This window comes from Falco rusticolus, chromosome 7 (assembly GCF_015220075.1).
Source record: "Falco rusticolus isolate bFalRus1 chromosome 7, bFalRus1.pri, whole genome shotgun sequence".
Lineage (NCBI taxonomy): Eukaryota > Metazoa > Chordata > Aves > Falconiformes > Falconidae > Falco > Falco rusticolus.
Genome location: NC_051193.1, coordinates 45,207,281 through 45,226,933, shown reverse-complemented (window position 1 = coordinate 45,226,933; position 19,653 = coordinate 45,207,281). Strand labels below are relative to the sequence as shown.

Here is a 19,653-nt window from a genome sequence, read left to right as displayed (position 1 = left end):
ACTTCTGGCTAGTTAAAACTTTCTCTCTTGTTTTGATTAAAAGTTCCGTCCTGGATTCACAGAAATATTACAAAACATGCTTGTTTTTGAGTCTTACAATAGGATGAGGAACAATCCTTTGTCCCCAGACTGAAAGACATTCTCAGCTGACAGATTCAGGCTTCATCTGGAAGATGCAACCAACTCTCAGAAAGTCCATGATATTCCATCATGCAGAACCATAGGAAATAGATGAGTAGTTCCCCCAGACTCAGCAGCTAGAAATGCTGTTCAGATAGTTGCTTTTGCAGAGGGTTAGAGTTCTATTCTGTGTAGTATCTGAGACTAAGCAGCTGTTCATGTATCAGTAGTTCATATATCAACAGCCCTAGATAAGCATGAGATTTCACTGTGCAACATCCCACTTGCTCACAGTTTGTACTGGAAGGCAGTCTCTTTTTAGCTAAATAGAAAAGTAAAGCTGTAAAGGTGAGTTGGGCAGCAGGAATACCAAAGATGAAGAGATTTCAAGAAGTTACAAAATCTCAGAGCTCATGTTTTCAGCTTCTGGCTAAGCTGTCTTACAAAAAAATTTGCAGTTCAACCCTTTTTCTACCATTTCTGTTTGTGCTGAGGAAAAAGAAAAAAAGCTAGTGAAAGCAATTTCCTTCAGATAAGATCCATCCCTTTAATCCACCTATATTGCCAGTATAGGTTTGTGTTTTGCACAGCCCTGGATAAAATGAACTGGATATCCAGCATAACCAGAGAACATCCTTGCCAGGTTGACTAATAATGAAGAAAAGATGAACTATTCTTCTATAAACTGTTCAGTATTCTTGGCTGATTCCCTCCTGCTCTCTATTTTAATATCCTTGTCAGCCTGCTGGCAAGACGCTGAAGCAGCACGAGCCATCCAGCTAAAATATAGAGTAACCAGAAGTTTCAATCAACTCAGATTTCCTTGAACACTCACTGGACATTCATTCCAATTCCTATAAAAATGTCTAGGCATCTCGCTGCTTAGTGTTTCACCTCATTTTGTAGCTGCTACTCTACAATGTTCTGATTTTAAAATGTAATTTTACAAGTGTTACTTTTACTGGCTATATTTTCTTTTTCATTGTGCATTTTTAAATGCCAACAGTATGAGCAGAGCAGAGAGGGGACCAGTGTTGTAACAGGTAATGCAGACTTTTGGTCATTCTTGGTTCTGTTGCTGTTAAATATATTTCCACTGCTTCAGGTAATTGTAAAAAATAGTATATTGTGAATATTCAAAATATATTCAAAAAGCAAGTCAAGTCATTATTTGGGAAGAAATGTTCTCTGCTTGGTCAGATTGACTATAACTAAAACCTTTGCTGGTCTTATAGCTCTGGGAAAGAACATTCTATTTTCCTTTCCTGAGAAAACCTGTATGGATACAGAAAAGTACCTCTGGTAAATCAAACCTGTCCAAGAAAAGGGGAGGGTTTCTCTCCTATAGACACTTTCATCTTTCACAAAGTTGTGGGGTCCCAGGATCCAGCAGGGAGGTGGGTGCTTCAACTCAAGACACAGGTATATCTTCAGAAGAGTCTGGGTGGAATGTGGAACCAGAAGAGGAGGGATGTGGTGTGGAGACTTAGTCAAGTGCGGCAAAAAAAGCAACACAGGGGTGCCCAGAGCAGGGCCCATTGTGGGAGCTGCGTGAGAACCTCCCCCACAATAAAAGGGTCTGAGAAGGGAATAGCAAAGGGGTTTATAGGTTAGAAGGGTAGCTGGCTCTGTCCCCTTTGCAGACAGCCAGCACACCTCGGATCTGTGCCTTCTGTGTTTCCTGTTCCTTGCTTTCCTGAACAGTAACCTCCCCATGCTCCGCTCATAAGTTTACGAGGAAAAATGCAGGGGCAAAATGGTTTATTGAAAATCTTATTCTGAGTGGAGCTGTGTTAATAAGCTCGCATGCCTGATAAACCACCCTCCCCTCAACATGATGAAAAATAAATCCCACTGAGTCTTCAGCATCCTGCCTGAGTCACTACTTCCCCACGGCAGAAAACAAAGCATGTGAAAAAGGTTTGTTTTCACATGGCAAAGCAAAAACACATCCAGTTCTCATTTAAGATGAGTCCGGGAGATGTTTCTTCTTTAATGTAACATGAAGCCAGCACAGGTGAGTTGAACGATATACAAATTGATTTTTTTTCTCTCATCCTTTACAGAAAGCATCTATTAATTTCAGTGGGACTCATGCCCACATACGCTTTGTGACTAGAGCTGCCCCACAATGTATGAGGACCAGTGACTGCTAGCATTAGGGTGCAGGGAGGTTTTAGATGTGTAAGTCAAATTTTCCACAAGTGCAACTCCTTATCTGGCTCCAACGGCCAGCACCAGTAGGACTTTGTCCTGCTCCTATCTTCCCCATCTGGCTGCTTGCACAGACTCTCCCCATCACTTCTCTTCTGGTGCTTTTCATCCCTTTGTGAAGCCCTAGCAAGGGCTTTGGCATCATAAGGTTTCTACAAATAATATCTGCATCTCAGGAGGGAAATGGCAGAGTACTCCTGGTTCCCTGAGGCTTTATAAATGCTTTCCTAACTAAAGGCAGTTTATAAACCTGCTCAGCTCCAGAACTGCACAAGTTTGATGGAAATTCTCCAGTTATGATGGGTAAGAGAGAAGAGTGAGACACTTTGTGCTAGCAAATGACCCCTGGCTGTAGACAGTCTGCTAATGCTTTTGAATGAACTACCGCTGCAGAGCTCAGGGCTTGAGCCAGAAGCACAATAGAAGGTGCATTATTATTACTGTTGTGGTTATGGCAGGTAATTTTACTGTTCTCTTTTACAAATGTAATGGTTTGTTAATAATGTCTGATTTGGGGATATAGTATAGTCTATAAAGTAAGGGTGGCATAATGGCATTAATAAGGGTAATTGAGGTTGTTGCTATAATCTTGTTTGCTCTTTGGTTTGTTAATTGAAAGTGACATCTTAATATATAATAGAAACAATGTTGTTCCTCTGTGAAGCCTGTGCATCCTGAAGGAAAATGGGATGTGTCAGTCTGCGCTGTTTTATACCTTGTTGTGGTATCCGGACAGCAGTGAGTGTACAGAAGTGGACCAGTCTAATATGTGTCAGGTATTGTGTCTCTTTGTTTATATTTTGTATAAATAACAGCATGTGCTGTTACTTATGGCTGTGCCTGTCTCTTGTTGCAAGACTTAGTGTGTAAGACTGGGATGTGTGTGATTGATTAGTGAGCTGTTATGGGGGGAAATGGATACGAGAGGCAGACAGGCTGCTGGGTGTTTAACCCTGGAGAAGAAACTTGGCATTTCATCTTCTATCATTTGCCCGTAACTCCAGTTAACATTAATTATGGAGATACTTATGTGAACACCCTGTTAGCCCTAATTAGAGTTAATGGAAGATATGCGCGGATATTAACAGGGCAAGAGACAACCAAGCTTCCATTTCTAAGGTTAAATATTCAGTAGCTCCCTCTTAGACAACTCCAACATCCTATAATCATGCAGTCACACTTATGCAAAATCAGAACAGTTTCTCCTTCCCCACCCCCTCACCCCCTGCCAGTTATGGCCACCTTACACTATCCTTGCTTAAAGAGCAAACAACAATGCAGCAGTGACCTCAGTTACATTTACTCGTGTAATTATGCTACCTCTCCTCTATTCATAGCGTACCTCAGAATCAGACTTTATTAGCAAACCATTTGCTGTCCCTTTTACTGTCCTTTTAATGAATGCTAGTAGAGCCACTTAAGAGGAGCTGGAAGGACTTGGCTTTGTTCTGAACAGGCACTTTGCGATAAAGACCTCAGAGCCTGAGCTCTTGTGTAGGTCATGTAATATCTGGGGTCTTTAAAGTTCCTATCACCATGCTATCGTTTGAAGCTGTAAAGACAAAAAAGATGTTCCTTTTGCTTGCACTCATTAGCTATCTTCGTTATTTTGAAAACCAGCATTGCTGGAGAGCTGAGGTTGCAAAATTTACAGGTTGTCTCATTAACCTGCTGTTGTATGTGGTAGCATGTCCTTGCCACTAACCTCTGCCCAGCAGGTCGATGTCCTCATGGGAAGTGTCTTTTCAGGACTGACTTGGAAACTTGTAACCTTCCTTAAGAGCCCTGAGCCTGCCTTGGGTGGTGTCAGTGCTACCTTGTGGACCATTTCATTTGCCATGGACATACATGATGATCTCTGATGGTGTATTGGGCAAAAAGTGTGGGTTTTTTGCCCCTGCCCATGATCTCTTACATAGTTATGGGGTTGCCTGGTCATAGAGTCATAGGATGGTTTGTAGCGGAATGGATCTTAAAGATCATTTAGCTCCAACTCCCCCACCATGGGCAGGGACACCTTCTGCTAGACCAGGTTGCTCAAAGCCCCATCCAGCCTGGCCTTGAACACTGCCGGGGATGGGGCATCCACAGCTTCTCTGGGCAACCTGTGCCAGTGCCTCAGCACCCTCACAGTCAAGAATTTCTTCCTAATATCTAATCTAAATCCACCCTCTTTCAGCTTAAAGCCATTCCCCCTTGTCCTATCACTACATGCCCTTGTAAAACATCCTTCTCCAGCTTTCTTGTTAGCCTCTTTAGGTGCTGGAAAGCTTCTGTAACGTCTCCCTGGGGCCCCTTCTCTTCTCCAGGCTGAAGAATCCCAACTCTCTCAGCCTGTCTTCATAGAAATGGTGCTCCAGCCCTCTGGCTAACTTCACAGCCCTTCTCTGGACTCTCTCCAGCAGGTCCGTGTCCTTCTTCTGTTGGGGGCTCCAGAGCTGAACGCAGTACTCCAGGTGGGGTCTCACGACCGTCTCTTATTACCATGCAAGTACAGCGCAGGGCCCCTTTGAATACTGCTTAGTCACAACCTTATTACTTGCAACCTGTAGTTCCAGGGTGCTTGCTGGCTGGAGCCACAGAAGCAGCATCCCACCAGCTTTCCAGCTGCAGTGGCTTTCTGCTTTTCCATGAAGCAATTCCAAGCATAAGGACATCTGTGCTTGGCCCAGTCCCGTATGTGCCTGTTTGCAGGAACTGCCCAAGGGCCCGTTGCTGATGGAGGTGCCCACTGTTCACACCTGTGGAGCAGGTGGATGGTGACGAGACTCTGGGGCTGGGACAAACGCTCAGACTCTAGGGCGGGGTGGGCATTCAGTCTCTGTTGATGTTGACCCAGAGGATGAGCTACGGGAAGATTGGTAGATTTTGATTTAGCCACTTGTTAGTTTATTCTCTTGATGTTTCTATCTGTTTATCAATTGTGTTATTGTAGATGCCTGTTTTATTTTGTGGTGGCTACAGAATCTGTTTAGCTTTTTAACTAATACTACTACTTTCTTGATTTAATATGTAAAGTAATGTTTTCACAGCTCAGATCTACATGGACTTTTTTCCTTTTTTTATTTTTCATTTGTAGGTGTGTATTTTTTAATAGCTGTGTAAAGCTTTAAGTGCCTGTATGGAAACTGGTGGGACATAAAGCCTTTTGATGGTATTTTGCTCTGGGATTTAAAGTAAGCTGTATTGGTTTCAGAGCTGTTGCTGGACATTGTTTAAAGTGGATAGATGATAAAGAACCTTGTTCTATGCTATGCAGGGTTGCCAATTTAGCTCTTACCTGCCTAGCTGAAGTGGCAAAATCCCCTACTGCAATATGGCTTGCTCCAGTTCATGGGAAAGAACAAGTTTTTTCTGGTGTATCTACGTTTAGATCTGTTAACAAAAAGGATAGACACATCATCTTTAAAAAGGAAAAAAACCTGCATTATAAAGTTTCTGTGAAAATGCTCGTAAAGCCTTCAGATACAATAGGAAAGAAACTGATGCTGTAAAGGGAACAGCCATGATACATCATTTTATTTTGGCTAGAAAAAATGTGGCTTCTCTTAGAGCAAAAGCTGCCTCTCTCAGGCCATGGTCTGGTTGTGCGTTTGGGAAAATGAAACATGCTCTGAGTGAAGATACTGTCAAACCCACCATGGTTAAGCACCCTTTGCCCCAGGCAAATTCCCATGTTTTGATAAGCCACTACAGCTACGCTGTAAAGTGGAGGTCTCCAAGCAGAGTTAAGGTAATGACCAGAGGTGGTAACTTAAAGCTGCCATCATGAACCAAATCCTGCATTTTCTGTCCTTAAAATAAACAGAGGATGTGTGACGTAAACTCCTCTTATCTTGCCTGACTCATATAAATATTCTTGAAGCAGATATTCAAAGTCTTCAGCCAAAGCCTTGCACATTGATGCCTTAATTAAAATAAATTTGTTTTGTAGGTTAATTGCTGATACCATATCCACCAATGTAGTAATTTTTTTCCTGTTAAATGGCTGAATTAGACCTGACATTAAAAAAATACTAAGATGGATTTTTTTAATTATTATTTAATTTCTAGACCAAACAATAGTCCAGTTGAAGGAACTAATTTCAGAATCACTGAGCCAATAGTAAAGATTTAAGTAGCGAGCAAGTCATTATTCTAGGTGTTTGGTATAGGCTTAGCGGTATTACATTGATTTACAGAAATTAATCCCCATGATCAATACTGACAGATTCTGTAGTTATCTGGTCACCTCTGACTTGCCTTCTTTACCAGAAGGGTATCCTGACTATTACCCCAAAATGCTTTGGAGTCCTGGGACAGCAAGGGAAAGCAGCAGATAAGCATTAATTGAGAAACCTGTGTGATTTCTCCCTGGGATAATGGGAAGATAATGTATTGTATGAGATGTCTCTCATCAAAAAATGTATTTCGGGAGCTGGTATTTCATACAGAATATGTAAAGTGCTTAAATGGGGACTTGCTTGGTGTTCACTGTTATTCTTTCATTCATTCTTTTTGACTCACAGATTTGTTTGGATGCTTCTGAGCAAAATCAGATTTGTTAAATGACAACTCATATGCAAAAATCAGATGACAAAAAAGATGAATATTCTATGATATACAGTGCAGATAAGAGTGTCAAGACAGCGCATTGCAGAAGAGAGGGGAAATTAGGAAATAAAAGATAAAACACAGCCTCTCGAACAAAATTTAAAGCAGTGGAATTGATGAGGAAGAGAAATACCAGCAAGCTGGTGGTGCTGGTGGTTCAGTCAGTCAGGGCAAGGTGAGCCCATGCTCATTTCCCCAGCTGCAAAACTTTGGGGAAAGCCTATGTGTCTCAGTGCACTCATCCTTCTGGGCTTCAGGGGGCTGAAAGAGGGAAGCTTAGCTCCGTTCATGACGTGTGCTCAGCTCTGATGAGCAGCAACATTTAAATAGCAAAACTGATGAAGGACAAACTGAGTCAAGGCTATTCTGCAGGGTTTTACAGGGTGTGCCAGTGTCACCACCTGCTTTCTGCTTGGCCCATAGGGAGTGTGCAGGCTTAGAAAAGGAGCTCAGCCTATCGAAACAAGAAGTCCCTAAGCAGATCCTGCCTCTCACATTTCACTCTGCATCTCCTGTACCTCATCTTCATTTCATCAGAGTCAAGCTGCAGTTGCCTTTAGGGCACCTGGGTGCACAGCTTGAAAGAATGAAGGTTAAATATGGGCCCTGAGTGGGAGGCGGCTGGTGCCAATCAAACAGAAATATTGGAAGCTAAATTTACATGAGCGCACCTTATGTCCACATTAATATGCTTCATCTAAAAGATGTAAGAACAAACCTGTTTTCCCAGGGCTGCAAATAGGTGCTCTGTTATTGGGGGAAGTTTTGCACTGCAGCTTTTCTGCTTTGAGTATCAGATAATTGGAAGTGCCAGCCTCAAACTCCTGATCAGGTTTGTGTTGACTGGAAAACTTTTGTTCCTGAGCTACTTTTGAGGGAGCAGCCGTACACGCTGCATGTTCTAAAAGCGCTCCCACATCTACCTCCAGACTTCATTAGCAGCCTGGACAGCTAGGATAATACCGATCCTTGATCCCAAGTACCCTGTAGACTCTCTTGCCTCTGCTGACCTCCTGGAAGAGCAAGTTCACACCGTTGACATTGGGGAACAGTGGGCAGGGTGGCGTGTGGGCTGCTGTGCTGAAGATGAAGTTTCAAAATACATTGGGTTGACAATAGCTACCAGCTCCTAATGAGGATGCCCTTTCCCTCCAGTACACAAGTGCCTGCAGTGCAGCCTCTCTGTTGTCTGGGAGCCCTGGGGCACTGGTAATGCTGGTCAGTGAGGAACCTCAACAGTGTTGTGAGGGCTTTCAAGATGAAGTTTTTTGCTTTGTCTCCCTTCCTATCAATAGATCGTTGACTTGAGATCCTCCTGGTGAGGAGGTGACAGTGTGAACCTGCAGAGGAAAACTGCACAGGGTGTCTGTGTGAGGGCTGCAGGAGAGCGTTTTTGGAGACATTAGCTCTAGATGGATACTTCCACAGTTTTGAGCACATCATTGTGGAGAACATGGCAAAGGTGGACTGCAAGCCATCTGATCTTTTTCTGTCCGGTTGCCATGAGCTCAGAACTATGTGGTTCATATGATGGACTCTACCTGGGGTTTTGTACCTGAACTTCTTATAATACTACCATTCACTCAAAATGCTTGTTTTCATCTAAAGGTGATGATATTTTGAATACTCTTTTTCTGGGTACTTAATTTTTCGACTGTGTTCAGTACAGGCAGCCTGGCACTATCTGAACTAAATCTCTTGGATTCCACAGGTGGCAGGTAAGTGTTGTTAAATACAGGGGGTGGAGGACAATGAGGACACACCAGCTTGAAACGGCTTGCTGGAGTCTGTGAGTTTCTGTGAGAGATGTTAGTGGAACTGCGGCTATAAAGGGGTCTGAGCACTAGACAGGGGACCACAGAAGCTGCCCAGGACACTTGCTGGATTTCCTGGAACAAAGCCTCATCAGCTTTATAAAGGATAGTGAGCTTCATAAAGGACTTTCAGACTGTAATGTGGAAAGCAATCTAAGGCTTAAGTGGTATTAATGTTCTGATGCAAGGTGGTTTGTGCATCATCAGACATGCAGAATGGTGACCACAAATCGTGTTTCGAAATTCGTCATAAAACCTGCTGTCAGATGTGTTTGCACAGCAAGACTCCACAATGTTTTCAGAAAGATTGTTCTCCCCATGCTGACAACAGTGATGAGAGAAGACGCTGTTAAATGCTGTATCACTTGAGACAACATTTCTTGTCTTCGATGTGCAACTCAGTCTGACTGGGGTAATGCCCCAGCAGGACTGTCTTTTCATGCTGGGAATAGCTTGAACATCCTGTTGTTCTCTATGTTTTCTCACCCCAAACCTGGGCTGTTTTCCCTGTTTGCCCTGCAAACCTAGTTTACATACTTGTAAAATATATGCTTTTTAGCTGAAAGGCAGCATTGCTTTCAAATTGCATGCTAATCAAGAAAAGAGACACAGCAGAAGTGGGGGTATATTGAACTTCAGCCACTGAAAACTGGTGTGATTTTGCAGTTAGAATTCAGCCCGGTCCTGGCTGGGCTGACACGGAGGTTAGACTGTGGAGCCCCGCCCCTTGCAGGAGATCTGGTTTTATCATTAAGTTCTGTTGTCCTCCCTAAAAAGATTGCCTAGGCTTTGTAAAAATGGGAATTGCCAGACTGGGTCAGACTGTGTTCTTGCTTCTTTTGGGTGTGAAAAGCAAGGTGCTTAGCAGCCCAGCTACAAACTGGGTTTTGTACTGTTTTAAGGCCATGTGAGCTGCTCATGCCTTAATCATTCACTGATCCATTGGGAATTATTCCAGCTCCCCTGATTTAAATTAGAGTTTTTATGTCTTCAGTTTCATCAATTCATCAGCATTCAGAGTATTTCCATGGTTAAATTTGCTGTTTCAGCTTTGAAAGAGCCCTTATGATACCCTAGCAGTGCATGCCAGTTCTTAGGGCTGTGTGTGATTGATGGTGCTTCAGGTTTTGCTCCAGGCTATACCCAGTCTGCTTGCAAGTGATGCTGGTAGTGAAGTTTCCACTGCTGCCAGTATGTGTTTCTTAGATTACAGCAGAGCTAAAAACCTGAACCACTTCACAAGGAGAGATACAATCCTTTCCCCCTAAAGCTTGCAAACCTTAAAACAAAGCCTGCCTGGGGAGATTCTTTGGCACTGTATTGAATATCCTTGCTGAGAAATGGTTTCTTACAATTACAGCCTTCCTAATAGGCACCGTGGGTAGTATCAACACAAAGCTATCTGTATGACATGGTTTGACCTGCCTTAACCCCAGCCGGTCTCCTGGAGATGTCGAAAATATCTGCTCCATACAAAGGTCTTGCCTTTCAGGCAAAGTAGGAGTGGTTTGTTTAGAGTTCTAGCTTTCTGAGAGGAGACGTTATGCTTTTTGTGGGTGAAAGTCACCCCACTGAGGCTATCTGAAAGACTGTGCATCCATGTCATCAGGACATAAGCTGCTGTCTTTGTGTGCGAAAATGAATTGCTCCCCAAGTCTCTCAGCTTAAGACCACTGCAGATGCACTGTGACTAGGGAATAAGGATATTTGGGGAAAGCAGTGTATTGTTCATGATGTTCCATTCATTAAGGGGGAAAAGGTATGTTCTTTTAACTTTTAGCTAACATGAAATATTTGACCCAGATTTGCACCTTAATGAAAACTAGATCCCTGATAATGCTAGGTTTTTACATCCTTAAAAAATTCTTCTTTATAAAAAAAAAAATATTTTCTCCCCTGAAGAAATTTTAAATCTGTCAGCAGTGTAAGTGGGATTTGGATCATCCTCTGAGCAGTTAACTGGTAAGGAGATTTCCGTAAGGTTACTCAGTTCCCCTCCCCGTACATGGAAGAATGAGGTTATTGTGAGGGAAGTGTTGTAAGTGGCAATGGGAGCAAGTTCCCCCATATTCTTAGCTCAGCTAGGGAAAGCTTTACCTCCTCAAGACTCTACAATGCACATACCCTTTATTGCCTGGTTTTCCTGCAGTGTGAAGTGGATGCTTCCAACCCCAGGAGCCCCCAGAGCAGGGTGTGTGACCCCCTGCCATGCTCCGAGCAGGACCACAGCGGGTGCAGCAGGGTGGCCGCGTGGCGTGGGCACTGTGTGCTCCTCTCGTTCATGAGAGCTGCAGCGTGGGCCTGCCCATGTCATTGCCTAAACACAAGTGGAGGAAGTTTCATTAGGCACCTGTTATTTCGTCTGGAGAAAAGGAAGCTCAGGGGGCACCTTATGGCTCTCTACAACTGCCTGAAAGGAGGCTGTAGGCAGGTGGGGGTCCGTCTCTTCTCCCAAGTGCTGAGTGATAGGACAAGAGGAAATGGCCTTAAGTTGCACCCGGGGAGGTTTGGATTGGATATTAGGAAAAATTTCTTCACCAGAAATGTGGGCAGTTGTTGGAACAGGCTGCCCAGGGAGGTGGTGGAGTCACCATCCCTGGAAGTGTTCAAAAACCATGATGTGGTGCTTAGGAACATGGTTTAGTGGTGAACTTGGCATTTCTGGTTTAACAGTTGGACTTGATGATCTTAAAGGTCTTCACCAACCTAAATGATTCTATGATTCTATTTCTTAATTCCTGGAAGTGTTGAAGCGTGCTTGCCTGGGCTCAATGGCAGCCAGACTCCCCGTGACTGATGCTGGGAGAGGTGGATGTGTTGCTATGGTGCTGGGAGGTGCCTCCAAGCCCCACTGCTCCAGCAGCTGAGCCGGCTCCCAGCAGCATGTCCTAATTGTGGCTGTGCAGCAACAAAACAAATACTCAGAGATTTCCATGAAGGCTGTAATCAAAGGAGCATCCCTTGCTTTTTAATATGTGCTGAATGGGTTCATTTGTAAGCTTATTACGACTTCAGAGAGAGAAGCTATTAGGGTGATCATTAGCTGCCTGTGCGAATAGCAAGGAAAACTGTGGCATGTTCCAGAATAACCCCCTTTTTAATGTCTGCACTTTCAGATGCATTAACAATAACCAGCCATGCTGTCTTTCATGTTTCCCTTGCCATGAGTAAGGACAAAAGAGAAAAGAGAAGAGGGACAGTGAACTGTGTGCTTTCAAATAAGTTCAGATAGGAAGAAAAATGAGGTGTTAAGAGAGCAGCAAATTCACTAGCATGACATTGTGTGTCTTGATGCAGTATCTGTTATCCACTGGGAAAGCAAAAGCAGCTGGGAGACAGCCTGCAAGTCTTGGCTCATATCTCACTCGGTCCCTCTACTCCTGTCATCTATGTATGAATTGTGCTGAGGGTCTTTTGTCTGCCTGGAACCTGATGGTTGCTGGAGCGCTTAGATTATACATCTTTTGAAGGAAGAGAGAACATTTAGAAACACATATGCCAAGATTATGGGATTTATTAACTCTCCTTTATTTTCCTGCAGAACATCTGAAACTGTACTGTGGGCTGTGGCTGTGGTTCTCTCTCTGCTCCTTCTTACTCTTTCTTGATCAGAAATACCTGTAGTAAAAGATGCTGGATGGTTTGGGTGTTCATGACTTAATCGGGACAGGTGTGGTCGAGATCAGTCAGATTTACCTTTCAAACTACATTTTAGCTGTGGGTTTATGTCTTAGAATAACTTAAAGTTGCTGATTACAGTGAAACCCAGTTTAGATTTGCACATGGAATGTATATGAGATGTGTATCAGTTTGGCTATAAGCAGGGTACCTTAGACTTCATGTCTACCTCTCTTGCCTAGGTCATTTCTCATGACCTTTGCTGCATTCAAGTTTTCCTGGATGTATCACACCTATACCTTGTGAAATGTATTTATTTCCTAAATAAATAAATAAATCACTTTAAACTGTGAACTCCGTGGAATAAAGAATTTCCTATTGTGTTTAGATTTCATGGCACCGTGGGATGCACCGTTATTATTCTTGTTAAAAACATTTTAAAATGACCAGAATCAGATAAAGAATACCACTTCTCAAATTTCCAGCAATATTATTTTCTGGTTTATTTAGTATTACTAAGATCCCTCATTTAAGATCTGCTTTTCTTACAGGATGTTTTTCCAAACCTTTGCTTTTCTAGGCTGCCTAAACCTGACTAAACTGTTTTGGTTTTGCTTCTGTGTAGGCAATTACTGTGAACAAAGACAGTTTATTTTTCATTTTTTTTTTGTAAAATGGTTAATGCATTCAAAGTTCTGTTAGGGATTTATTTGGTAAAAGCAATTAAGATTAATCTCCAAATTAAATGGTGTTAAAGGGTGAGTTTCTTTTACCCCACCTCTGCCTTATGAAAAAAGCACTGAGAACAACAACAAAAAAAATAAGTTGACCTACTGATCTGGAGCTCCATTCTGTATTAAGATATAAAAGCAGGGGTTTCAAATTCCCTTGTGTGCTGGTTTTGGCTGGTATAGAGTTGATTTTCTTCATAGTAGCTAGTATTGAGCTATGTTTTGGATTTGTGCTAAAAAGTGTTAATTTTAATTATTCAGGGATGTTTTCATTATTGCTGAGCAATGCTTATGCAGAATCAAGGCATTTTCTGCTCTTCACATGGCCCCACCAGTGAGCAGGCTAGGGGTGCACAAGGAATTGGGAGGGGACATGCTGGGACAGTTGACCCCAACTGACCCAAGGGATATCCCATACCATATGGTGTCATGCTCAGCATCTAAAGCTGGTGGAAGAAGGAGGAAGGGGGAGACACACAGGCTCTTGCCTGTGCCTCTGCCCAGTCAGCCTGGGGCTGGTTTTCCTTGCTAAGGAGAGAACGTCATCATTTTTTTCACAGGACAAGACCTTGTGGCTCACGGTAATCCATTTTTCCTCCTCTGCACTGTTTCTCTGAAGCCTAGGAAGTATCAGGAAACTTCTTAAACTATTGGAAATGATAGTCTGAGGAGGAAAGGTTGCCACAGCAACTGCCCAGTGTTTCTGAGATGTATTCTGCTTCTTTGAAAACAATCACAAATGCCACAAACTGCTAAGACATTTGCTGCAAACAAAGCAAGGCTGTAGAGAAAGAGAATAGAAAAGAGCACCAAGGAGTCAGTTGTTGTAAAGGTGAGAAGTGTCAGGCTCAGGGAAAAAGTGTCAGGCATTTGCACTTCATGTTAAACCCCCAAAGCGTCTGGAATGTCGTGCGAGCGTATGGCGTGTTTCAGCACTTGACAGTATCTGACATGACAGTGGATAATGTCATTTGGCTTGTGATGCAACTCCATGATCCACTCAGAAGGGTGACATTTCTTCCATCCTGAAAGGAAATATTTTCAGACATAGGATGCCAAAGTTAGCCACCTCCCTTCTGGTATTCTAAATAGACTTCTTTCACTCAAAGAGTGTAACTTGTCAGCCAGAAGTGATCAGCTTTTCATGGGCTTGGGACTGGTCTCAGTATGGACTGGTGAACAGAGGTCAGGAGATCTAGCACAGCCATTCCCCTTTTAGCTTTGGTTTTCTTATCTGCTGAACAGAATTAATATTGTTATATCATCAGTGCATATAGTCTTTGGGTCATCTGTTTAGAAAGACAGACGATCAGTACCATATGATTCCATTGTGCTGCGGTTAATACAAGTGAAAGTACACCTGTGAGCTATCTGAGGACTTTTTTTTTTTTTAAGGAACAGAACTTCAGAGTTGCAGGCTATCAGATGTGTTGTTCTGTGCACTGTATCTTCTTTTCTGAGACGACTGATGCCTGTGTGTGAAAAACTGTGAAAGAGCCAGACATGATTACCTGCTGAACTTTGCCTGGGAAGGGGCCAAAGTGAGCAGTTCATGTTTTGACAGTGCTGTATGCATATTTGTGCTAGTTGAAATGGAGTGGTTTGTGGCCTGATGCTATACTGGCACTTCGTGTACCCTAGCACTTTTCCAAATGTTACAGCATTTGGGAGAATACATTCTGCTCTGGGACTTTTGATTTTCCATTTTGAATAGCTATGTACATGTGGGGGCTTTTAGCTTCATGTGATCTCACATATTCTATGCACACGTTGTGCAAAGCTGCAAATACGAAACAAGGTAAGTGCTGTATTATTGGTTTTGTTGCAAAGCTGGTGTTATTTATATGAAGCTTCAAGAGGTTCAGTCCAGCCCACTTTTCCCTCCCGTGTGTGACCGATGCGCTCTTACGCACAGCCTTTCGGTGGCAGAAATAAGTCTTTGTTAAAAGCAGACAAGAGCCAAGAAGGGATGTGGCCCAGTTGTCCTGAGCGCTCAGCACGGGTAGGAAACTTAGGGTAGTCTTAGCAGCAGCTCAGATTCATTTAAACACCATCCCAAGGCTCATATGATTTTAGTGTTATAAAAGCCAATCCAGTTATTGTTGTAAGGTATAGGATGCCCCTGAGGGCTTTGCTTACTCGACTGTACTGAGGAATTAAATGCTTTCAGGCAGTGCAACAACCTCACTCACGGCAAGGCAAGGCCAGGCAGTCATCGCTGGTAAATGGGCCCATATTACAGTGACATTAGCATTTTAATGCAACTAAAGAGGAGGTAGATTGACTGTAATTTAGTATCTAGTTGCACGGCCTTGTGCAGGTCCCCTCATCGCTGCTCCACAGGGGCCGATTATAGTTACACAGTGCACTTTGGAATCTAATTGGATTTACATGCAGTAATGTAGTTGTGTCACAGCAATGACTCCACTATGCAAGCACTAGGAAATTCCAGTGTGATTAGTTATTTATGCAGGAGCAATAGTTACAGGATAATGCATGGAGATGACAGTTTGTGCCAAGCTCCAGTTCAGGAGCAGCAAAGGTTTTACTTTTTTCTGAAGCCATTGCAAGGGAATGATATTAATCTGATCCTGCTCCCACAGAGATTTTTCTCCTCACCCTTCACCGTAAAAGCACTGACCTGTTGCAGAGATCCAACAGGATGTGACTTCTGTCTTCAGCTTCTCTTTTGTCTGAACATATGAGCTGGCGTGTGTTTTGGTTTTGTTAGATCTTGGAGGTGCGGTGAGCAAAGGGGACTGTGGCAGTGGCTAGAGGCGCTTGTGAAGCAGGACACCTGTAAGCCGTTCATCTGGTGGCCTTCCTGCACTAGTTAATATGCAGGAGATTGGATTTCTCCCAAAGACAGGCTTTGCTTCTCCATCTTGCGCTTTCCATTAATTTCATATTTTGCTTGCTACCTGTTGTCTACATCAGCCTCTTTCTGCCCCCTCCTTCTTTGCTCTGGCTCTCCAAAATCTGTCTTGCTGCATGAGGCCAGCAGGAGTTACAAGTTAGCGGCTTTTCCTTCATCAAAGCCTGCTCCTCACAAAGAGCTGCTCTAAAAGCAACACATGTGAACAGTAGCCAGTGCTTGGCAAGGAGACTTGATGCGATGGTTGTGAGATGAAAGAGGAGGCAGGACAGTGTGCCAAAGGCAGCTGCTCAGCCAGCTGAAGCAGCACGGTTTGCACACGTGCAGCTTCAAGGAAGGAGGCTTGGCCTCAGCCATTGCTCCAGCTTTCCACTGTGTTTCCCCAGCGACTGTAATTAAAGACATCAGGTTGCTCAAGTCACAATTAGGCATGGTGGTTTTGCACTTTCTGCAATTCTCCCTAATGACAGAATTGTAGCTATTAACCAGAAAGTCTGTTTGGCAGGGACTTCCTCCCCTTTAGGGCCATAGAGTAAGATGGAGCGTTGCTATTGTTTGGCACCAAACACATTCTTTTATCCCTTCTGACACAGCACCTGCTGCTACCTACTGAAGCATTTAAGCTCTTCCTCTCTGTGGTGCTGTAATTTCTTTAAAATATTGTGACTTAAGAGGAATAAAAAAATGAAATTCCTCTCCCACGCAGACCTTTGAGGGCTTGTAGGGATGTAATTATATGCACACGCAGTAGGAGCAGGAATCCTATCATTCTGTTTATTTTCCTAATGATAGGTTTATATAGCACAGTGTCATCTCCGCTTTAGAGACATCTTCTCCTGGCAGCAGCTATCCCAGGATAGTGGCATCACAGGAGAGGACAACTGAAGAAATTGTCTCTCAGTTGCACATGCAAAACACAGGATGAAGTGTACACACACACAAAAGAAATAAATAAAAAGGAAAGGGTGGGCACTGGGCTCTGACTGTCAAAACGGGCTGTGACGCTGTCTCTTGTCCTAGCTGCAGACTCTCCAAACCCCTCTCTGGATGTCCCTGAGCCTGCTGCAGCCATCTCCCAGCTGGTCATGCAGCACCCTTTGAACTTCCACACAGGTGGCAGAGCTGTACTGATCTGGGGCAGCCTTCGTATGCAGTATTGTAAAGTGGGGCAATTCAACCACTGCTCGGCAGATGCCTTCAATACTTCGCAGCAGAGATGGGTCGATTGGCTATAGATGTTTGCACCCTCCAGATTTCAAAAGGGAGGCCATCCCTGCTCATCATTCAGAGATGTAGGTCTACAGCGACAGAGGAAGAGCATTAAATAAGGGATTAATGCAAAACAAAAAGTCTATGAATATTCATTGAATGTTTTATATTGTAATAGTTTCAGCCACCTTGAAACTCCTTGTTCGCTTCCTGCCAACAACAAACGATAGACTTTTACTCACAGAAGTCTTAATGGGAGGCAATTTTCAAAGGCACATCCACAAATGTTTGTAGGAAACAGATGTTAAATGCACCCCCTCCAGAAATCATGATGAAATGCTGGCAGTGAGAGAGCAGGGATAGACCCAGGTGACTCATCTGATCCCTCACAGGGAAGCAGTGGCTTCAGCAAAGCTGCCAGTACTCCAAAACTATTTGCGAAGGATGAGTGAGTGAGTGCTGAGCAACCCTCCGTGAATATTGGACCCTTATGGCATGGGGTGCTATTTAAATAGGTAAAGGCTGCCCCTTCCCCATGGGCCCTGCAGCATGGAATTGGGACTGTGTTGGATGGATGGAAAAAACAACCTGGGAGAAGGTGCCCTGGGAAAGCAACAGTCGAACAAGCGTGCTTTGCATGTTACTCTGTAGTTCACCTCACCTTTGCTTAGTGATAAGTGTCATTATCATTGTGCAGGCAGGAATTAAAATTTACGGAGAGAATTCTAACTGTTAGCTGAAGGGAGGGCAGTGGTGGTCTGCACCTGGGTCCCCCTGCCTGCCCTGCTCTATCTAAGCCTTTGGGCGGGCAGCATGGTGACTGTCCCGTTCCTCTCTGTTGCTCCTCCCGGGTGGTGACAATGAGGCAGAGGGAGAGGAAATGGTTTGCTCAACTTGGCGTGAGAGCTGGCTGGAATAACGAGGGATAGTGCCCAGTGTCTCAGCCCACTGCTCCTAATAGCTGGGCTGGGCTTCCCAAAGATGCATTCCATCTCCCTTCCTCTGCCTTTTCCATTTTCCCGGTAAATGGGCTGTAAAGTCACAGCAGATTAAAGTTTGTCTAAACCTCCTATAAAATATTGAAGGTGCAGCTGGTATTAATCTAGTCCTGTTGTGGTATGAGGTGCATGTGTAATGGGACTATAGATTTACATGTGGTCTGTGGGCATTTAAAAACACCTCAAAGGTTCTTAAAGAGATTCTAAGGAATTGGATCCCTCACTGAGTATTAAAAGCTCTTCATTAGTGCTAATGCACACTAAATTAAGGTGGCAATTAGACTGAGCATATTTGTCAGGATGGTGTGTTTTAATAAATTGTGTATTTAACATGATTGCATTTTATTGGCTTCTGCAGTAATTGCATATTTTTCTCTTACAGGACAAGCTTGGCTAGAAAGAGGTACATGGGACACGCAGATGGTTAAAGACTAGAACAGACACTGCTTCAAGTCCCAAGATCTGTGAAGGTGAGTCCTGTTTATGGCTCTTTCTTCCTGCATGCCAGATGCTTTCTCTGTATCTCTGTCAAGGCTGGTTAGGTGTAGCTATGGTGTGCAGGAGAGGGGTAAGAAACCCACGTATCATCTCCCATCATATCACCTGTGAGGTGTTCTGACTGCAGCAAGTTGTCCCCCTTCAGTCTCCGAATTAAACTGCCCCTACCTCTGTTTTATCTAGAGGAGCAGCCTATGAGCCTATGTGGAAGTAATACTCCAAGAGGGTTTTCTGGAAGGCACCACCTGTTAAGAGATGTTCTCTTAGCAGACCCCACCACCTTGGATTAAAGGAATTGGGTACTGCTTGCAAGTAGTGAACACAGAAATCCTTTTGGGAGGGGGTACTCCATGAAGGAAGACAAGCATGCTAAGCCACGTCTCCATACCTGCAAGCCAAAGGATGGGCTGCCATGTTGCAGGGGAGAGGACACAGTGGAGCAATGCCAGGCTGTGGTGGTCATTCACCACTGGTGCAGCTTAGAGCTTTGGGGACATTTCTAGTGACATCTCAGCTGGGACAACCTCTAGAAGTTGGTCTGTTGGTTTGGAAGACAACCTGGCCCACATTTTCTAATTCCTTTAAAGGCTGTCCAGCAGTGGCTCTGGAGAGCTTCAAATATGTCTTCTGCTTTTACTTGATTGCATGTACACATAGATGTGATTTAGCACCATTTGCTCCTCAAGCCATTGGCTAATATTTTGTAGGAGGTACTTAGGTTTTAAAGGAAGCAATGGATGAGTTCAGTGGACAAGATCTTCATGCATGTTGACAGCAAAGAGGTATTTATGTTAAAAGAAGATATACGTGGACAACATGATGGAAGTGAGGAAAAAAGTGGTTTGCATGAGAGTTGGACAAGGTGACCTCTAGAGAACTCTCCCAATCTCGGTAATGTGATTTCTCTCAAGTATTTGAGATGGAGAGATTGTGATGAGCCATCAGGCAAGTGCGCAATGTCTGAATTTATTTAGTGAAATACA

The 19,653-nt window shown here is 43.7% G+C and overlaps 1 protein-coding gene across 9 annotated transcripts in view; it reads left to right on the top strand.

The window, feature by feature from the left end:
• The window catches only part of TSPAN18 (tetraspanin 18), a 124,602-nt gene that overhangs the window by 80,100 nt on the left and 24,849 nt on the right, over positions 1-19,653 (top strand). For 8 of the 9 annotated variants that reach the window (XM_037394008.1, XM_037394014.1, XM_037394012.1 and 5 more), the window contains one exon: positions 18,555-18,642. The gene's annotated coding sequence lies outside the window, so the exon portion shown is untranslated. Of the gene's footprint in view, positions 1-17,038; positions 17,258-18,554; positions 18,643-19,653 lie in introns of those variants that run through there. The other variant, XM_037394013.1, reaches the window with a different exon arrangement.